We start from the raw sequence: 5,588 nt of genomic DNA, 5'->3' as shown, positions 1-5,588 counted from the left end.
AAAAAAAAGAAGTAGCCAAACCAAAGTGTCTTGAAGGCTCATAGCAGCCTGCAGATGAACATGGGAGGAGGCAGTGGGCCCCACCAAGGCCTGCTGGGATGGTGTCAAGGAAGAAGAGGAGGCCGGGGCTTGCCCTAGCATATTCAGACGTGTTGGTAAGTCCTGAGTCACCCAAGCAGCCAGAAGGGCAGTCTGGGTGTGGGCGGCAGCACTGCCTCATATACACAGAACCTCCAGCAGAGCGCTCCCACACTGGCCGCCCAGCCCTGCCTGACACAATTCCTGGGTGACAGTCCAGATGAAGAATGCTGGACCCAACGCTGCAGAGCAGGCCACCTCTGCATGCCCCGGCCTCCAGGAAGGACTCATCAAGTTGACTCTGCCTCCAGAAGGACCCCAAGGCCATTCCCCAGTCTGCCTTGAGGGTCCAGGCTCCACATCCGAAGCTTCTTGATTGCCACTTTCCTTATCCTTGCAGTAATTTAGCTCACTGAATCGAAGCTGAAGTTGGAAATGCCATGGTGAGATGTACACTCTCGCTCTGAGCTACAGGAGGGCCCCGTCCTCCCATCACCACCTGAGCTGAGAAGCCACTAGCTCGCCTCTGGAAGGTCTGAAGCTGTCATTGGAAGTGGTCCTCTGACAGTTTAGCCTCAGACTATTTTAGGTGGAGGCCGAGAGAGAAAGTTTAACTTCCCTTCTAATGCGTTACAAATTCATCCCAGAAACATGTCACTAGCCAACTTCAACCATCTCCCCTCCCCTTCTCAGTCTTGGGGGACACAGCCGAAGAGGAAGGTACTAAGAGGGGTTCAGTCTTTTCCACTTCTCCCCCTGTGGTTCTTGGGGTTCCCCTCAACTAAAGCAGATGACCTTAAACCACCCAGTCTTAGATTTATTTCAACCCCAGAAATATGGTTTTGAGTACCAGTGCATGCATGAACACCCAGACACAACACACACATGAATGTATACGTGTGCACACGCAGACATAAGAACATATACACACAAACATACAGATGAGCACACATGTGCATCTATGAAAACATAAACACACAAAGATGTGCATGCAAACACACAGAGATGCATGCAAACATACACATATGCAATCACAGAAACATGCACTCACATACATGCATGCACAAATGCATAAACACATACAAACACAACTATGTGCATGAATACATGCCTGTACAGGCACACATGTATGTAAGTGTGCATACACTGACATATAAACACTCTCGCACACGCGCGTGCACGCATGCGCACGCGCGCGCACACACACACACACCAGCACGCCCACATGCACACAGTATACTGATTAGTTTTATCAACTTGACACAGCCTACGTTATCTGAGGAGACTTTATCTGAGGAGGTCATTGCCTCCATCAGATTGGCCTATGGGCATGTCTGGATGTCTGGATGTCTGGGGAGGGGGATTTTCATGACTGATGATTGATGTGGACCATGTTACCCCTGAGCAGTGTTGCACTTGGGCTGGTGGTCCTGGGTTGTATAAGAATGCAGGTTGAAGGGCCGGAGAGTCAGCTCGGTGGTTAAGAGCACTGGTTGCTCTTCCAGAAGTCCTGGGCTTGGTTCCCAGCACCCACACAGTGGCTCACAACTGTCCATACTCCAGTTCCAGAGGATTCGACACCCTCTTCTGGAATCTCAGGCACCAGGCATGCATTTGGTGCACAGATATATATGTAAGCAAAACATCCACATTCATAATATGTATCTATTTTTTAATTATTTTTTATTTTAAAAAGTATTTGTAAATATATAAATAATAAACAGTAATTAATAAATTATGTATGTATATGTTCATTAGTTATGATTTATGTATTTTAAATAATTTAAAAATAAAAACAAAATACATTTGATATTATTTATATATTAAATGTAAATAATGTGTTATTTATATATGCATATGTTGTGTTATATACTTTATGTATGTGTGTATACATATATACGTATTCATTTTTTCCTCTTGAGTTTCTCTAATACTTTGTTGCAGAAAATTGAGCAAGGAAGTTCTCAGCCTTTCCTTAAAAGAAAATGGAATCTTGCCCCGACATCACAAGTCTAATTATACCTCAGAGGAGGCTAAGGCAGTAGGATTGCCATAAGTTCAAGGCAGTCAAAGCTACATAGTGAGACCTATCTAAAACAAAACAAAACAAAGAGAGGAAGAGGAAGAGAAAAAGAAAGTTTGAGTCAGGCATAGAGTTGGTAAAAATGTGTTTTGTTTTGTTTTGTCTTATTACTACAGAGCCCTGGCTGGCCTTGAACTCACAGAGATCCACCTGCCTCTGCCTCCCAAATGCTGGGATTAAAGGTGTGCGCCGCCACTGTCTACACACTGGTAAAAGTGTAAACATCACAAGAGTGAGTGTAGAGTGGCCTGGCCTCAGCACCAGTCTCCAGAAGCAGCATGGCCACAGCTTGCCACACACTCACCCTGTCTAAATCCTCTGCTGCCATCTCCTCCCACTTCCACGTGCAGGCGTCTTAACCACAGAATCTTTACTTCTAAATGTCACACTTGTTCAACTTCTGGCCCTCCCATCTCCCTCACCCAATGTCCCAGCAAACACTGAGGCAAGTCTTTAGGCTGCCCCCTAGGTAGGCTTTCAGTAACCCCTCCTTTGGACCCTGGCTCCACCTAGCATGCTTCCTCCAGCCTGGGGCATCAGGCCCAGAGAAGAGCTCTGTCATCGTGACAGACACAGGACGTTATTAGAGAGAAGGCTTTTTCAACTCACGGTTTCAGGGTTTTCAGTCAGTGGTGGGCTGACCACCAGGCTCGCTAGCCTGAGACAGTGAGGCAGAGCAGTATTGTGGTGTCCTGAGCATGTGGCAGGGGAGGCTGCAGAGAGCGCAGAGAGGGGGTCATCCTGACCAGAGACATCTCAGTGATGGATTTCCCCTAGCTGGTCCCACCTTCAACATGTGAGCTTTGCAGGGGACTCTATCCAAACCACAACAGGCGTGATGAACTTTGAGTTCTCTGCATTCTCACAGCTACCATCAGACGAGCAGGAGAAATGTATAGATTTCACTTCACGTGTACATGGAAAACCCCCAAGAAAATAAGAAGCCAACGTCCAAATCTTTACTTAGTAGTGAAGTGGATTGATACTTAACATGTGTCCAGAGGCCTAGGGAGGGACCCCCTTTTTTTCATTTACATAAAGCCTCTTAAAAACCCAAACTGGCCTAAAAGTCCTTTTAGAGCCCAGATCGGCCTCAGATTTGTGATCCCCCTGCCTCTTTCTCCAGAGTATTGGAAATACAGGCACACTCACCACAGCCTGATGAAGGGAGCTGTCTTGACAAGGTCAGTTTGTAGAGATATTTCCCAGCCTCAAGCCTATTCCTTGTAGCAAGAATGTTTCTTCTCTCCCATATAAGGAGAAAGGTGACCTCAGAGGTCCTTCCCTATCTGCAGGCTTTCAAGTGCCTTTTGTTCCACAAAATCCTCTCCCACAGTGGCATTTTGGGGGCCGGGTGGTTCTGCTGCTCCTCCCTTAAATGAGATAATATGCCTTGCTTTAGGAGATTTTACAGATGGGGAAACTGAGGCTCAGAGAGGCCTAGGCACATCTCCTGCTCCTGCTAGCAAGGGCTTTGGGAACTGGATTTCTAGCTGACTGCTGACTGCTGACTGTTTAGGGTACCAGTCCTGACCCTCTACATCTGTATCCATCCCAAACAAAGAGAAGCCATCCTAAACAAGCTATAAGGTGTTCTCAGACTGTCCCCGAGGAGGAAGCCTGCCAGAGTTCGGCAGTCCACCCTGGCTTTCGTGTCCTGTTTCACACATTGACTGTATACCGGGCCCTGCTGCCACACGTGTCACAGAAGACTCAGTTTCCCCAGATGTTAATAACTTTCTGGGACCCCTACTTCAGGACACACACACACACACACACACACACACACACACGGCATGGTATGAGGCTGACGGGGACAAGATGGAGGGTAGGTTGGGCCTCAACCCAGAGCTTCTCCTACTGTCCCCAGGCTGCCCTGGGAACTTGGGAGAGGGTGTGGTGTGGACAGGCCTGCTGGGTGAGAGCAGATTTGGAAGGAGGCTCAGGAAGGGTGTGAGGGAGGGTGGGCCTCTGAGGCACAGTTGTGATCACACAGGAAGCGAGCCTGCAGCTTCGGCAAGTAGCACCAGTCAGGGCAGGGCAACCTCTTCAAAGGCCACTTCACAGCTGCCTCATCTTGTAGGCAGGTGTGAGCCGGCAGCTTGCCTTAGCATGAGCCCTGCCCCTATTCCCTTATAAGGCAGCTCACCAGCCTGTACAGTGGGCAAGGGAGGCAAGGAGGCCAAACCCCAGTTGTCCCCAGAACTGGAGGATTGAGTGGATAACCTGCATTCACAAGCCCAGCTGGCCAGAGCTTGTCTCCTCAGCTTCCCTCCCCTGAGGAAGAAGGGGCAGACAGTGGCCTGATGACTCACTCACCCAGGAGCCATCCTCCTATCCCTCTCCCAGACCTGGCCCAGCCCACTCCACTCCTATACTACAGGCTAATGGCTGTCTTTTCATGCGTGGGAGGGAGGGGTCTTTGCTTCCTTCCCCAAGCCCTGCTCTGGGCTGCCTGCTCCGTGTTAGAGAGCCCTTCCCGAAGGCAGACAGCCGGCAGGGGACCAAGGGTCACTCTCTTCTGCTTCCTGAGGCTTCTCACCGGCTCTCGCCCAGTCCCAGAGGAATGGCATGATCATTTGTTCGTCCCCTCCTTGGAGAGTTTGAGTCCTGCCTGCAGTTATCCACTCCTACAAAGGCTAATACGTGAAGCAACGACAAATTCCATTCCGCTCCGTACGGCCAGGGCTTCATCCCTTCGGCTCAGTTACCTCTCTTCCCATAGAGCCCACGAGGCAGCACTTCAAGGATTTAATGTCCGTTCCCAGGGCCCACTAATTCTATGTTCTCTTCACCCAACAAGGCTTTCGACAGGCTGGGGTGTAGTTCAGAGTGTATTATGGACGGGGCATTGGGCTTCGCCCCAGGGCTACATACACTAATGATAGCCTTTTAATGTCTAGGCCAGTGACCACTGGAAACATTCCTGCGTCTCTGTTCCTACACATGGTGTGGAGAAGGGAGCCCATTGCTCCTGTGGAGGCCAGGCCGGCAGGAGTGACACTGAAATCCCACCTAAAGTCTTGCCTCCTGAACACAGGAGAAAATGGCCCCTCTTGAAGAGGTCACTAGCCTGCAGGTATAGGCCTCCCTTAGTAGGAGCATGAAACTCGGTGTTCAGTCCCAAAGTCGCTTGAGGATCCGTGGAAGCTGCATCCATACTCTCCTCTGAAGCATGCATCTGTTCCATTATTCTGTGTGACACCAATGGACCTAACAACGACCCAGGGGCCACAGGCTAGGCCATCTGAAAGCAGTCAGGACAAGAGTCCTCATACCAGCACAGGGTTCATGCCTGCTGTCCGGGTCCGCGTTCTCACCAGGGGCACGGACTGTCAGCAAACAAGTTCTAGGCCAAGGCCCAGAAAAAGGTCAGTGGCTTCCCCAGGATCACACAGTCAGCCTGAACAGCCTCGTCAATGTTCTT

The sequence above is a fragment of the Microtus ochrogaster genome, chromosome 6, assembly GCF_000317375.1.
Source record: "Microtus ochrogaster isolate Prairie Vole_2 chromosome 6, MicOch1.0, whole genome shotgun sequence".
NCBI classification, from domain to species: Eukaryota; Metazoa; Chordata; class Mammalia; order Rodentia; family Cricetidae; genus Microtus; species Microtus ochrogaster.
The sequence above is the reverse complement of the archived record's forward strand: the minus strand, read 5'-3'. Positions refer to the sequence as shown.